The following is a 16756-nucleotide window of genomic DNA, read 5'->3' as shown; positions in this document are numbered from 1 at the left end:
ATAATTGACACATCAGCTGACAGGTCTACGCACAGAGGAAATAGAGCTTTCAGTTAACTCTGACACACTGGGCTTTGCGTCAGGCTTCTATTTCCTGGGTATCCTGTTGTGGTGGCTAAGCTGACCAGCTGGCTTATGGGGCTCCCTGTGACATGTGTCCCCTGGATGCTGTTGACCAAACCCGCTTATCTGGCTGGCCCTGAATGATCTCTTCTGCTCTGCTGCATAAACAGCAGTGGAGGCTATAATGGAGAGCACGTTGGGGGCCATAGAGGAGGAACTCACACAAATAGTTGAACCCCCAGCATTGAGATAAAAAGAGAAGAACCAGCTAAGACCAGCTAGAAACCAGTTCAAGCCATCTTTGTGCCTCCATTTTTCTTGCTTGTCACTTTTCTCTTGGTTTCCTCTTTTATTGAGGAGGGTTCAGTGTAGTAACAATGCTCAGGGTTTTCTGTACTACCATTCCTGGCAACCACTCAGCTGTCCTCGTTCCCTCAGGCTTCTTCCGCTTCACAGCCTGCCCTTTTAAATGTAGCTTTTTGTAATATTATTTTAACACATCAAACGCAGTGTGAGGTGAATAAACTATAGCTTTCATCTAGCAGTCTTCTGGACCTGTCTTACCAACCACGTTGCTGTGAGCTTCACTGCACAGCCAGGCCTCTCGGTGTCTCTGGCTAAAGCCAGGCAACGTGGTTGGGCAGCAAAGCACAGTGCACAATGGCACATGTTATGCGGTTTCCTGGGAACGGGTTGGAGAACAGTGGTACTATTATGCCAGGCATCATTATATTGCCAGGGCCCCCTTGGCTGTAGTTCACCAGGCCACTCGAGAGGCTGAAAAGGTATTTCACTGGGCTCTAATTGAAAAGACGCCACCTTGAATTCAGTAAATGCCAGTATCCTGTATTCATGCACAGTTGTAGCAGAGTTGCTGACGGAAGCAGTGGCAGAGGCAGCGCCCTTCTCACGGGACAAATCACTGCACAGAACCACACTGCCACTCAGATAGTCTACAAATCACAAGGAGGTTGGGGGGAGCCATTCAAGGACAATACTCGATGGGCTGTCCAGCTACAAGGGTGCCTCTTCAATGGCCTCATGCAGTGGAGCTTGAAACGGCAGACCTGATTGGTCAGAGTCGTAGCTCCTACAATCATCATGTTCAATACTGAAGGAAAAACATGGAATCTTTGAAAATAGTTGAGTGCTAACACACCCATTCAATCCGATCCCCTTATTTTTAGAAAGCTTGTTCTCTGCTCTTCCACATTTCAGCAAAATGAAGGTGAAGCTGAGAAAGCTGCAATGCTGTAGAGAAAATGCTCCTTCAAAAGTAGGACAAAGTTCAGCCAGCATTAACACTGATTTTGATTTCAGGTAATATTTGCTAAATAAACATATATGTACTTAAATAATAAAGATTTAACTGAATCCATTTTAGCGGCCAAATTCTGGCATTCATTCATCAAAATTACTATATGCATATATCAACGAGTCAATTTCATGACATTTGTCTTCAGAAATTAAACTATCAGATATGCCTGGTGTTGAATCATAGTACCACTATCTGGTGGATTAGGATCAAATTAGCTGAGTGACAAGCCACTACCAATAATTAGAACCAAGAAAACGAAGGAAAATGAGAATCAGCACAAAAACAATTGAGGCTCAGCCCCACAGGCTTTAAACCCAGTTACCGTGGCACCATTGTGGAATGAAACAGTGGAAGGGTTGTGAGTTCACAAGGAAAGCTCAGGCAGCAAAACTGACATGCTCTGTGCTCTGTAGACACTATGTCATCCTCCCAACATGCGCAAATGTCTGCACGGGCAATTACAATTTACCCTGATTTTAAAACATCTTGTTTCCAAGACAAGTAATTCCCAAAACATTGTTAAAAAATGCCAGAGTTTCTCTCTCTGTTGTGTTAAATTTTCTAAATGCACCATGCAGCAACATTGCAGAACATAGATACACTGACGGGATGAGAATGAATCTTGTTCTGCAGTCTGGTTGTCTCGGTAAGGGCCTCTGTAACAGACAGATAAAATAATCACAATAAAAAAAAACATCTTTCTCAAAACAACAACTACTACAACCAGGAATTTAAGCACAGTCTTAAAAAGCTTCATATAAAAAAATAAAACAACAGAAGAGTTGGAAAATTGGAAATATGAACCAGATGGAAAAAAGAAAAAGATGAATGTTTCTCCACTGATATCGAAACTTCAAAATCCAATGCAAAGAGTTAATGTTACATTGTGATGCTCTTTATGGGAGTAAATTAGTCTTTGCACGGCAACAGCAGAGGCTATGTTTATTTAAGCCCTCATCCAAAACATCACCTCAGTTTGCCAATACGCAGCGAGTGCATGCGCCACAGTTCTCTTGCTCTGACGTAAGCAACTCTGCTGAGAAACGTCATCCCACAAGGAGGCAAACAGAACCAGGCAGTTTCACTGATTGTTATTCTCAAACCGATACCTGAACCAAATAAGCCTGTGCATGCTGATTCATCCTCACTTATTGCTATGCATGTGTGCATTTGTGTTTGTAGTTCATTCGGTGAATAATAAATGAATAATAAAATGTGTGCGGTTTATGCAATGAGTAATCTCAAACTGTAATACTGCGTCCTCGGCTGCTACTTGATGACATTCTCATAGGCCTTTGGCCATATAAGCTTGCTTAATTGAGTCTCCAGTGTAATTTTCAGAGACTCTTAATCTTCTGGAGTGCATGTGGATAATCATTGACTGTTTTTCACTCTTTTTTCTTACATCAAGGTCTGCGAATGCAGTAAAATCAAAGCTAAAATGTCTGAAATGTCATCAAAAAGCCTGAATAACCGTATCTTAAAGTGAATTTTCCTTATAATCATCTACAGCATCATTGCGTCTATTTAGGTGATTTGAAAGACAGCACAGCTATCTTAAAACTCCCACCAGGATTTTTTTTAAATGGTACTACAGCTGCCAAACTGTCCGTGTTTTTAGTAGTCACTTTACTGGAAAAATGACAGTATCTAAAGCAAAGTCCTCATCCACCCCTCTCTGTCCACTAACAGGAAGAGATTTCCCGCAGATTAAGAGATTACACATGGCCACAATTTCACTGATGAGCAGCTAATAGATCTTTCAGAGAACATTTTATTGTAAAACAGTGGGTTGTGACTTGGGACCCCTGACAGTCTGGATGATAGAGTAGATCAGATTAGGGCCCATCTCGTTGGAGCAGGAAATCAGGATCAAACCACTCAGGTCACTCCATACACCCTTGCATGTATAAAAATAGCGGCAGAGGAGTGAATAGCCCCGCTGTAACCCCACCTCATGTCACACACAAAGCTGTGTTTAAGTGCTGCTGCATGTGCCACTGAACACAGCGGCGGCCTGAAATAAGCAGTAAACACTCTGCAAACGCGTCGAACAACCATCTGTCTGTATTGTGGTTCTTCACGCCAGGGTAAACATGCACATAAATACACATGATGACACACACACAAAGACATATGCAGTGTAATTACAGAAAAATGTCATGCTGTTGTTGAATGAAGAAACATCACCAACAGTTACAGGGAGTAAATAAAGGCATCATGATTACCAAAATGTGTAACTGGCATTGGTGGAGTGTTATACTGTGCTGGGCGGAGCTAGATAGGAAAGTACGTGGGGTCACCAAACTCCACGTACAAGTAAGAATGACAAAGGTATAATTTGTTCCTTCCAACAAAGCTAACAGGAGAGTCACAGCGATGTAAATCAAGCACAGTCTATACACTGTAAATAAAATCACCTGTGTGTGTTTACTAAGGGCGGGGCCTTTAAAGGAGATGGGAATTGGGAAAACAATACAGAAACTATGGTTCTATTGTAAGAAGAGTAAGATTGTGTCCATCTCTGTTAAGTAGCTTTGAGATTTTTATTTCTGCTATGCGTTTGGGGGAAAAGAAATATTTCTCACAATGCAGAATTTGCAAAATTAGGAGAATTCTGCTTTAACTGTGTTAAAGTCTTTCATTATACATCACTTGCCTCCCAGGCCTCTATCCTCTGTTTCTATTTCCTTCCAGTGTTGTCCTGTCATCTCTCTCTCTCTCTCTCTCTCATCCACCCTCTCTCCTGCAGGCCTTGAGTACCACTGTGATTAGCCAGCAGGCAGAATAGGAGATTAACTTCTGACTAAGAGATTTGTATGTCAGCTTCTGAGATGCTCCTCATCTTCACGGTTCCTAAGCTGCTGAGAGATGCACACGTCAGAGACTATAAAATGATGCAGTAGGTTGTGTTGCATTTAAATACGCACTATTAGGTGAAAGGTATTATATCCCACAGCAAGTCAAGTGTTTAAGACAGAGTCTCTAATCTGGATTATACTATATGTTCAGAGCAGGAAAAAAGATTGCAAACTTGCCCTTCAATCTCCTTTGATAATTTGGTAACCTACATTTCTCTACAAAGCAGCGCCACCGCTACGTACACACACATCACACACTGTGTGTAGGGCACCAAGTGCTGATTGGGGCATCAAACAGCACCAAGGTAAAGCTGGAAAAAGATTTGAACTTCCCAGATCAATAACTCATAAGCAAAACATTGTTAAAACACAAACGACACCTCTTTCCTACTGTAGTAAGGTAGGTTACAACGTATTTTCACCAAAACAAGCCATCCTCCGAGTGTGACACAAGTGCGCAGGAACCGTCTGAAAGTGCAACACTGAAAAGGGATAGTACAAAAATATTTAATAACTTCACAGTGTAGTGTCCCCAAAACCACTTGTCACAAAATCACATTGATAATGAAAATATATTTATTTGGTTTATTTATTGAAGACTATTGCACTTTCAAATAATTTACTTTTACCTTCTTTACTTTTATTATTATTTTTACTTATTTATTTTATTATAATTTTATTATTATTATTAACAGGGATTTTAGTCTGTTCAATAGTTCTATAGTGTAATTGTAAATTGTTGTATTGTAAATTGTATTGCTTCACATATATACAAAACCACACACACCTTCTGATGTGCGCTCTTATATATATATATATATTATGTAATATTTGCACATAAAAATGCACCTGTCTATATGCGATCATACAGAAATCCATACCTCATTTTGAATAACATCCAAATTACACAAAATTATTGTACAGATAGTCTCTGAGGCTTAGACTGTATTATTTACTTATTCCAAACAACTTTATACAACTTTTTATGCATAAAATGCATAAAAAGACCCCCTCCAATGATCTCTAATGGGGGTGTTTTATTGTGACAAACTGGCATGACAACCGTATGTCTTTGACAAACAGTAGTGACATTTGTTCCACTAAAGGTTGCTCAGTTTAATCAAAATGTATTTGTTTTGCAGTACTATTAGGCAATTTATTGCTCTTTACTTACCCCTTACTTATATTTTTTCCAGTTTTGACATCACACTGAGGGTCAGTTCAGAATGACCTGCACAAATGGTACAATTTCCTCACATCAAAAAATGGTGAAATAATAAAATAATTATTAAGCAATCATTTAAAAAGTTTGTGAAACAGGAGAAAATAACCAGCTTCATGCTTTAATGAAGCTTTAATGCTGTGAATAACATGACTAATGTAGAGTTCTGCATGGGCCTAGAAGATGCTGGTACAGACTCTGTTAAGGTCTCAGTTTAGCACCCGACTTCACTGAGCCAGACTCACACTGTCAAATTTGAGACCTGAACCTGATCTGAGAACCGTAGCTATATCTTACTTTATTTCATCAGCCCGCCAAGCTAATGAATCACATTGGCTACACTCTGTCACCTTCCCTCTTCTCACCAGGCATCATGAATGTACTTGCAATACATGACATGCAGGGATACAGACGATCGGCAGAGTCAGGAAAGAGGAGAAATTTCTTGATAAATTTTATTTGAAAATCAAGACCCAAAACCATGTACTCTGTTGTGACCTGTCAAGTTCAGGTTAGGTAGCAGAGCTCTACCGCCTCTTTAAGACCACTGATGTTGAATTTGTATAGTCACTTAACTACTCGAAATTGACTCAAATTGTGTTTTCCTCTATTTGAGACTGAACAAATCAACTGCTTTTATCTCCTGGCCAGACTGGCCTCCTGTGGCTCAAGGATGACAGGGATGTGTGCACTCAAAAGTCGGGCTGGACCCAGGAAGGAGTGAGGCATGTGAGGCAGTCTTTAGCATCTTGTGACACGCCTGAATGGGAGCACTAGCCTGATGACTCACTGAAAATGCGATTTATTTATAGAATCACAAAACTCTTTCTGTCACTCTGGCTCAACTCCAACATTGGACGCCCCAAAGACAAGAGGGGACAGTAGTGCAGCAGCATGACCACGCATAAAAGTGCACTCAGTGAGCTTTAAAACAATGCAGGGAGGATAGGTGATATAGGTACAAACTAGCCCTTTAAGACAAAACAAAGGGTAAACGGTAAGATGTATGACTAAAGTAGTCAATACAATATTTAGGGTTACATTCACGTACATGAAAGCGCAAGAAGCAGAGCCTCACTTCAATTTCTGTTTGCAATGTAATTTGCATCTGACTTACTAAATAAGACTAAGCTAATTGCTAATTACAGTCAGAGAGAAGGTTTCTTAACATTTATGTAACAGGGGTTGTTAAACAAACTTCTAAAGAAATGAAAAAGAGATGGAATAACATGGTAAAACATACCCAAGAAAAAAACTGCAATCCGCGGCAACTGGTGGAATACAACCACAGTCACGGCAGGCAGAAGACGTAGACGCCGTTGAAATGGCTGACGTCTCTGTGGAATCCAAAAGTAACTAGAGCAGTATGCTCACTGCAAATGTCTTATAAAAAAGAGTGAAATCACCATAGAGCATTAGAAACTCAGTGCATGCCAAGTTCAAGTCTCGTAAAACCACAACTCCCCATCTTCCAAATTGTTTCATGCTATGAAATAGTGTTGGTTTACTTACTTATTTTTCTCTTTATTTATGTATTTATCTTTAATTTATTATTTAATGCTGTGCAGCTCCTAGTGAAATGTTCCTTTTTAATACATCTGTTTTTGCACATTCTCTCTAAAGTTGGAGGCATTTCCATTGAAAACTGGTCCTTGCAAATTATGTGAAGGTTCTTAAATCCGGAGGAATGTGTTATCAACAAGACTTCCTCCGGTTATTTGCATCACCCATTAAATGCATCTGCACTTGCCTCAGATAACTGGTATGAATGTTGGATACACAATATAAGACACACACTTTTCCAGGTGTAGAATTCACCTATATTTAGGCACTAACAGCATAGTAAATTCAAGTAACTTGTTGATCTAACTCAGTAGGAGGAGCTAAAAGAAGACCTAAAAGCAGGAAAAGTGTGTCCAAACAGAACCCCTCTTGCTCATGAGGTGATAAGCTGCTTCAAATATTTGATAGTTTAATAAGTTTCTGTACAATCCCACAGCACATTTGTTTCAGCAACATGCTGTGTATGCAGAACAAATTACTCACTTGATTTGAATGTAATGTCAGCCCTCTGGCTCCCTGGCTCATGAGCTGCTTTCATCACCTTTATGCAGGACCTGGTGACACTCATTGCATTATGCTGCTTAATAGGCAAAGCTGAAACTGAACTGATAACAAGCAGTTTACAATATACCATATGTCAAACAGTACACTTGTACAATATTGTATGTGTCAGGTTGTGCTGTCTTTTTTTTTTAAAAAAAAAAACCTGGGTTATACATGACTGTAGATAATTGTACTGCACCAGTCTATGCACATATATCTGAAGATTCCTAAAGAACGTTGTCGCACAATGTGATATTGTGTAGACGTCATTTACAGGAGGGAATCACGGGAATAGGGCGAAAACTCAAAGAGAGGAAGGTGTATATTTAAAGATAGATATTCATCCATCTACACCATTAACATAATTATGGTAAATAGGATGAATTTTTAGAGAAGTACCTAATACTGGCATGGTAATGCTATTCTCTAAACTAAATCAAATTTGGCCTGTTCTCACACTGCTTTCAGATACAGCACTGGAAGCAAATACTGCCAGATGAAGATGCTTGCAAGTCATTGTGAGAGCAAACACAATCTGCATACTCTTCAAAACAGGATGTTTTTGGTATAACTATATGGACGTAAACCAAAAATGTCTTTTGAGGTTGAATGTTTTGTACAAACATTGCAACAAGTTCAGCTGGCCAGCATGTCCCTAAGACGATCAAAGCCATGTGCCACTTCATTTTGCTTGCAGACCAGCCATTTAGCCTGCAGGCACACACACACACACACACACACACACATTAACAAATATACACTTTCATTCTCTATCTTTTAATCTAGAAGTGTCTTTGAGGGACAAACCAAACCGCTGTGAAACCACTGGGTGTGCTGCCTTCAAACACCCGTCCATCTCCAATCACCCTAGGCTGTGTCTGCAAAAGAATGAGAATGCTTTTAGTCAGTCAATATGCCTGATTAGGTAAGGTAGGTTAGGAAGCTGAAGATGATTAAACAAATCTTCAAGTGGAAATGCAATTTAAAGAGTTTTGCTAGCTGATATACACACAAGGAGCGCCGACTGGTAGACTCTAAAAGAATAGTACAGAGGTGACAGCAATACACCCCACATACCTCATACCTCCACTATTTGTATCTTTGTTACAAAAAAACATGGTATTATTAGGCCAAATATTCCAAATTCTACTATCCAGTCCAACATGGCAATAATGTGACATAAGAGGGAAAGTCAGAATGATGACAGCAAGGTCAATAAAGCTCACTAACACTATATCTTGTTTTTATTTAATCCGTACAAAAAGCAAAGTGTAAAAAACAACAAGCTGCTAACCAGCCGCTGGTGGTAGCTTCATTTCTACCATGCAGACATGAGAGTGATATTGATCCTCTCATCTATCTCTCGACAAGAAATCAAATAAGTGTATTTCCCAAAATGTTGGGTTATTCCTTAAAGCATGCCATTGGAGCTGAGAAACTCAGTGAGGTCACTCATGCAAGCTCCTTTTGCAAGGATTTTTTGCAACATTAGAAAGTAGGATTAAAAGAATAAACCAGTCACACACCAAATGGTGGCTGTGTGCTTCTAGACATTTTTCTGCCTCCTAGTGGCCAAAAATGGATAGCTGAACCTTCAGAACTAATGATGGACGCTTTACCACAAACATACAGTACCAGTCAAAAGTTCCCATTCACTTGAATGAGACAGTGTCACCAAACTTTTGACTGGTACTGTATGGCTAAAAGGTGTATAGCTTGCCCCTTTGTGGAGAGTGGCAACAGTCTGCCAGGATTCATAGTAATTACAATGGATTCCAGTGGCAACCAAGACTTATGATCATTTTTGCCAACAAATGCCTAAATATGCTACTTCTGTAGAGCTAACAGAAGCTAAGTAGTGTAGTTAGCTCTCCAAACACTCTATTACTGTAACTATGAGCATTTGGAACATACTGAACATATGAAACAAGTGAAATAAACATCATGTTTACTTCGTTGGGGTGAGAGATAAAAAGAAACTCTGCCATCTTTTCCTCTCACTGTCTAATACTGAAAGTCCATTAAAATCCTGCTGATTAACAGGTCGCACAGCCTCTCAAATATATACTAAGGCCAGGCTGTTTGATTATGGTGAAAGACAAAATGCATTTATTACCAATGTAACTTACTGATTTAAAAGACCATTTTGCTCAATGACACTGGACTTAAAACTGACAGACATGTGTATAAGATCTAGCTTTAAGGAAGTCACTTAACAGGTCTTACTTGGTCCAAAAGAGATGGTATATGACTTTTTGTTTCCTCCAGAGTGTCAGCTGTAGTTTGCACCTTTGGCTTCAAAAGCAGCTTGAACATAAAGGACATCAGTGACACAGCCAAGGACAATATCTCACGAGGAAACCGTATGCAGGTTAGTTAGAACAATAGAAGAGAATGCAATTTGCTAACTGGACGTCCATCCAGACAGTCCTGCCTCACCACCACATTGTTCAATGCCAGCTCTGTTTTCTCTCAATCATGTGGCCCCAAAACAAAGTGCCACCCTTTCCTGGCATCTGCCATCCATCTTTCTCCTGTTTCCTCCCCATCACATGGCAAAAGGGAAAAAGAAAGAGTGCATGATGGGGGCAAATGCATTCATCCAGCTTGAAGTACAACTCACACAGTGTGTGACCACCATGGTGGATGGTTGCACTGCTGACTCTGTCACATGCCACAGCACTATAGAGGTCCAAATCCCAATCCACTGACAGAGACCTCCTACAGAAGGCACCCACTGTAAGCAGATCAATGTAAGGCTTAAGTATCAAATCCCTTATAGAACTAAGAATTGCATTGAGTACAACAGCCCGACAATGGATAAAAAATACAGCTCTGGAGTAATGACTTTGGGGTGATGAGGTGGCCTTGTGGTGGGAGGCTCCAACTCTATACTCAAGAAAAAGAAATGTCCAGTGGAAATTAACATATGATATGAAAGGTACTGATCATGCAGTCACACTCAGATCATACAGGACACATATTTCAATCAATATAAATAGTATCTGTCGGATAATAAAACTATCATGAACACTAGAGGGAAAAAGGAGGCAAAGTTTCAATTACACAGGCAGCTGTTCCCACAAGGCCTGGATTTGTTACTCATCTAAATCTACTGCTGATTGCTGGACAGCATAGTGTTAGGGATATAATAATTATCTCCTACTTAAGAGCTCATCTAACCAATAGACTGGCATTTATCTTAAGTGTTATGACCCTATGTAAGCTGCAATACATAAGTGATATTCTTTAGCATGTCCTCAGACCAGTCTGAACTCAGAAAATGCCCTCAAAGGAATAGATATACATTACACCTGCAAACTATCTGATTTAAACTAGAATTCAGCTGATGGTCTATAATGTGTGTTTTTCAAAGTTCTCTTAAAGTTCAGTTATCAACAGCAATTAACTTGATTCCTTAGCTACCAGATCAGGCAAAATGTTGGTAAAGAATATATTTATGAAAAGCTAAAGCTACAATATATGTGAACACAAAATAGGATTTTGAAGAATTTTTGAAGAATCCCATCTTTTTTAGTCCTAATACAGCACAAAGTAGAGCATTTATACATTTTTCGACTTTGCCAATACAATATTGCCTTTTTTGTAACCAGAGCAAGGTAAGGGTTAAGCAAATTCTTCAGTTTACCTTTTTAAAGACCAAAATCAAATACGTGTAAAACTTCAAGGCCAGACAAAGGCTCATGTTCTTTCATAGTTCAATACAGTCGACAAAGTCACAGTAGGGTGCTCCTTTCTTCTCATAGAGAGCTACAATGCACCCTGAGATGGAACAATCGCTTCATGTTTTCTTTTCATCCCTGCAAAGGTAAACCAAAACTGCTGCAGGATAAGACGTTATTTCACATAGAGCTTTGATCAAATTAAATAGGAACTTCGTGAATCGCTGTGTCTACATCTCATCTAATAACGAAGAAAGAAGGAGGCGAAGGAAGAAGCCATCTACATATCTTATACGCTAACCTGAGATAGAAAAAGCAGAAAAAAAACTATTGATAGCTACTTTGCTCTTGGCTAGATGTGATTGCTATAGACTGAAATAAGCCATGATTTAATCATTTTTACCTATTGCAGTGGCAAAGAATTTATAGCTGTGAATCAGAGCCATGACCTTTGTTGCCTGGCGCTCCCCGCTCTCCCACTTTTCTTGTCAATCGATACATTTTGTAATCAATCCAATAGGCAATAACATTTATATTGCAATATCTTCTCAATTTCTATTCCGATATTCAGCTGTGCGCATACATGCTACACACACATCCTTTTTCTCTCACACATATGCACACAAATACAGACTTTAATCACACACCAGATCAAAAGCTCAGCCTGCACAACGTCAGCTGCGTCTGCATCAGTCTGTTCACAACTGGGATTTCATTCTGGGGTCAGAGAAAGGCAGCACATGGGCTGGAGCCAGAGAGAAGAGTCAGTCAATTATAACAGCAGAGTCCAAGCTGGCCAGACATGAGCTCTCGCCTGCTCCAGTCTGTCAAGTCCAGCAGTTACAGTCTCACCTGCTGCCCACAAGCCCTTGAGGTGAGTCATCGTGAAGGAGTGAATGACTGGCGACTTTTCCTGCTGAAGGTGCCCCCCAGGACACAAAGCTGCTGTCAGAGTTTTATCCAATCTATGGGATTTTTTGGACATAGCCTAGCTTGATAAATAAATGAGCTAAATGTCATTCTGTGCATGCATACTAGGCAACAGAGTGTGCCTTTAGGAGAAATCTCGTTAACTATGTGAATATCAGAAAATATAGTACTTACATAGACAAAAGAAATGCATAAATGATAAAATGCATTTTTCCTCCTGCCAATAACATCAGATATGGATGTATATTTATACATCTGATTATGCTGCATGTATGACTTGAAACCTGCTCGGCACTCATCCATCCATCCTTGCCAGATTTGCCATCTGACCGAAAGCCTGGGTATGTCCCTGAGATGGCCAAACATGAGGACCAGCTGGCACCTGCAGCCAAGCTGTGACGTGGTGTGAACCAGTTGTGGATGGTGGCATAAAATATGACAGCCAATCCAAAAGTGAAGCTTTATACTGCGTAAGTGCCAGCCTCTGGAAAACAAGCTTGGCAGTGAGTCCAGTCACTGAATCCCTCAAACATACACTACTGACACAGGGACAATCCTAGTAAAACATTTAAAGTATCTGTGTACAGAATTTAAAAAGTTGAAACATGAAAATGATACTCAGAAGCAATGGGTCCCTAAGACAAGTTTATGAGTCCACAGGGTCATGGAGGACATCCCCCTCCCCACCACCCCCCATGCCAAAGTCCCCAAGTTGATCTCCCCAAGCTACTCCACTGAAGCATGGCAGTGAAAGGATATAACTGTTCTAATCAGAGGTTTCTTCTCCACAGCTGTTGCATAAACATTTTCCCTGTTTTGTACCAAATCTTCCCTGCAGATGACAATACTCTCAGCTGATCTACAATGGGTGTCTGTATGGACCGAATAGCTGTCTGTTTTGGGGGGCCCTGAAAGGAAATAGCAGCACGTTTATAATAAGCTATCATTTCTCTTTTTCAGCTGGTGATGTGGCGACGACGACCATTGTGCTCGACTTGACTTTAACTTTGCAATTAACTCCCTTTGTGTAAACGTCACACGCGGATACAGCGAGCAGGTTGATGCTGCACATAAATGATGCACAAGGAGCGTTTGTTTTTCATCTTACTAAATTAACATTTTTTTTACATTCATATAGTAGCTACCTGTGACAATGTGTCCGTTAATAAGTTTGAACACGTTATAATGTCTGAACATCAACGTTAAAATGCAGCCGTTCAATGCCTTACCAGAGAAGTACCAGTGTCCTCCTCCAACTCCAAATATCTCCACAGATCTTGCCTCCGCTCGCTGCTCGGCTCTGCCTCGACCCGTGGCGTGTCGTCCTGTCTCTCTGTCCCACTAAGTCCGTCCGCCCTCCCTCCAAACCGCGTTAATGTCATGTGTTTCGCAGTAAATTGTCCTCGTAATCTCCTCAAAAGTGGGATGCGAAGAGTGTCCGGGTTCCGCCTACAGCACGCACAGCGACTCCAATCAAATTATTGTTGTGTATGTTGCGAAGCTAGAGCGCGCGGGGGCACGAAAGAGAGAGAGAGAGAGAGAGAGAGAGAGAGGGCCCCCTATTTTGGTACGCGCGCCTTCTTAATCCTTTTTGAAATGATGACCAACAAAAGATTGCTATCATCAGTCGGTTAAAGGGTCATGCCCGCGTGATAAAAATGTCACTGGCGTTTCACACGGTGGTGATGGTGGTGTATGTATTTATGATGGCTCTATCGTCGTGCCTGAGCGCGCGTGAGACAATGAGACGGTGAATGAGCGCGAGAACACACACGCACACGCACACAAACACACACACACACACGCACCATTTAACCACGCAATGGTTTTCCCTTTAATTAGATCTATAGATAGATAGATAGATAGATGGATAGATGGATAGATAGATAACACGCGGACCTTTAAGGAGAATCAAACCAATTGCAATGTCTTTTTCTGACACGCAATCAACAATGTAAACAGCTGTCTGGGCCATGTGCCACCAAAAGCCCACTGTTGCTTACGCACATAGGATACGCAAGCACCATTTCTAGGTCATTGGCGGTAGCGCGTTCTGATGTCACACCGCTCCGGGGATCGTCTCTTTTCTCTCTCCTCTTGCTCATGTTCACCGAGGAAGACACTCACCTGAAGTATAATTAGACCAGGTTCACTCATCCTTTGCACACCTATTATATTAATGCGGGGTGGTCAGAGCCAAACATACGTTTTCCATATAAAATTGACTTAACCAAGCTCATTAATAAGGCATTAATTACCCAACGTGCATTAAAAATATGCAAATATAGATGTATTTATAATCCTATTGTTCCCCATGTAATTGATGTTATGAGCTAATTTTAACACAAATACCACGCTGTTCTCTTTACCAGCAAACCGCAGTTTCCTTTGATGCTGTGGCAGCAAATCTGACCTTGTGGAAAGCAGAGGACATTTAACCTAAGGGACATACAAGCTCAGCATCTTCTCTGAGGTTGACCCAGTGGGGAATGGCTACCCATAGCGGAAAGGGCCAGAGATGCTGAGAAAGTGCCTTGTGCAGCCCTGAGGTCACCAGAGGAGCTCAGCAGATGTATGCTATAGTTCAGCTATAGAGAGAATCTCAAGTACATGAGTGCAGGTGGTTTAATCTCTGGTTTAATTTCATAGCACTGTCCTCTGGTTTTTGCTACTCTGCTCAAATAACACGTTGGTATGCTAATATAAGCACTGTCCACTAATGAGGAGGAGAGGGTGAACATAGAGGACATCTGGCAACTGGTTCTGGAGGCACAGCATTTTCATTCAGCTGAACTCCCCCTGTTCTTTCTTCTTTTAATGGTGTGTGCTCACCAGTCTCACCTTGCCTCACCTGTCTGTCAGCTTAAAAATGTGATGCATATGTAGTGTTGCAGAGGACTTTCTGACTGCCAAGTGCAGTGCACTGCAAGGTGTAACCATAGAAACTGGGTGTAGCAAAGGTCTGCATCACAACTTAACTGATTACCAGGCAGAGATATTAAATGACTAATGAAGTATGGTAGCACTGAAACAAATGACATACAGTCCAGACAGTATGTATTTGGACAGTTACACATTTTTTGTTGCTTTAGCACTTTCAATTTGAAATAAAAAAATGGAAAATAATAAACTAAAGACTAAAAGCAGAGAGGTGGCTGCAGTGAAGGCCTGGGAGAGCATCAACAGGTAAGATACAAAGGGTCTTCTGATGTCTATGGTTTGTGGTTTCCACAAAATATTAAGTATAATGGTTTTGTTTGGCTTAATGAGTATCTGTCCAATTTCATTTGAATTTCTTAACTTTGGGGACAATGTGTTAAAGGTCATATCTCCCACACCCTTCTTTCCATATTGATGTAAACCTGCTCAAATTAAAGCTGAGACTTGGCAGTTTATTGTAGCATTTATAATTTTATTTCAAATTGAAGAACCTGAAGAACAAAAATGTCTAACTTTCCAAATACTTACTGTCTAGACTGTATGTCAGAGCACTGTAAAACTTTACAAGGTTAATTATGAGCTAATTAATTCAAGTAACAATATTCTGGAAATGATGACACATTGCACAAAATAATTTTGTTGTTTTGAGCAGAGGATTGAACTACATAAAATGTAACACATAACAAAACAAAGAGAAAAGTCTACATCAAAAACATTCAATCCTTACATTGGACACAAGAGAAAATTCTTGCCCTTAGGATCTCAGTGTTTCTGAGCAGAGATGCTGTGTTCCACTTTAATTTGTAAGCTAAGCTTGTGGTCAGATGTCTCTCATTATAGCCATAGGCTGTACTCATTCTGTACTGACTGTAATTTTATTATTTTCCAGTGGCTGTTAATTCAAAATGAAAATTACACAGTAATTAACTTTGATCGAAAGACACACAAAATGTTTTTTTTTCTGCATTCATTCTGTCTTTTTGCAGAAGTCTCAGGTGAACTTTGACCAAAAAATGTATTGTTGGCCAATAGAAATGCTGGAGAGGACATATATAAGTTAGTTTTAGACAGCATTGTTTTCACAATAATAAGCAAAAAAGACTTGTAGTGTGTCTTCTAGTTAGTTGGCAAGACTGTATATCATTAATGTGCGTAAGGATCTGAAGGATGCCTCTTACACCCTATTGAACTAACATTGAAATAACTAATAAATATAGATGAATACAGATAAATCTAAACCAAGAAGCTAACACAAAGCTTAATATTTTGATTTCTGCTTTATATAATATGTGCTAAGACATGTCTACCATCTACCTGGTAGACATGTCTACCAGGTAGATTATAGTAGCACTCCTTTGAAATGCTCACTCTCTCTCATGAGAGCACAGTTGAAATGGTTGAAATTTGTTTTGGGTTTATTTCACTGTCTATTAAATGTGATATTCTGCTGTTCTGTGTTCACCATTTGGTAGCTCATTCAAAACAATGTTAGATAGCCTACAGACTGACTGAAATTTGAATTAAATTCAAAGCTTTATCCACATTAGGCACACCGGTCAGCTCTAGTTTTAATTGGTTATTTTTGAGACTGTCTCTGACGTGACATTACAATCTTTTTGTCCGTCCATCCATC

The 16756-nt window shown here is 40.2% G+C and overlaps 1 protein-coding gene across 3 annotated transcripts in view; it reads right to left on the bottom strand.

The window, feature by feature from the left end:
• LOC137181602 (sodium-coupled neutral amino acid transporter 3-like) overlaps nt 1–13906 on the bottom strand; it is a 37267-nt gene extending 23361 nt beyond the window's left edge. Inside the window, exons 1-2 of one of the 3 annotated variants that reach the window (XM_067587422.1) lie at nt 13413–13906; nt 7511–8448 (exon numbers count right to left, since the gene is read on the bottom strand). The gene's annotated coding sequence lies outside the window, so the exon portion shown is untranslated. The remainder of the gene's footprint in view (nt 1–7510; nt 8449–13412) is intronic. The other 2 variants (XM_067587421.1, XM_067587423.1) reach the window with 2 other exon arrangements.
• Nucleotides 13907–16756: the final 2850 nt, after the last annotated feature.

This window comes from Thunnus thynnus, chromosome 4 (assembly GCF_963924715.1).
Source record: "Thunnus thynnus chromosome 4, fThuThy2.1, whole genome shotgun sequence".
Classification (NCBI taxonomy): domain Eukaryota; kingdom Metazoa; phylum Chordata; class Actinopteri; order Scombriformes; family Scombridae; genus Thunnus; species Thunnus thynnus.
Note: the sequence above shows the minus strand (reverse complement) of the source record. Positions and strands in the feature narration are given on the sequence as shown.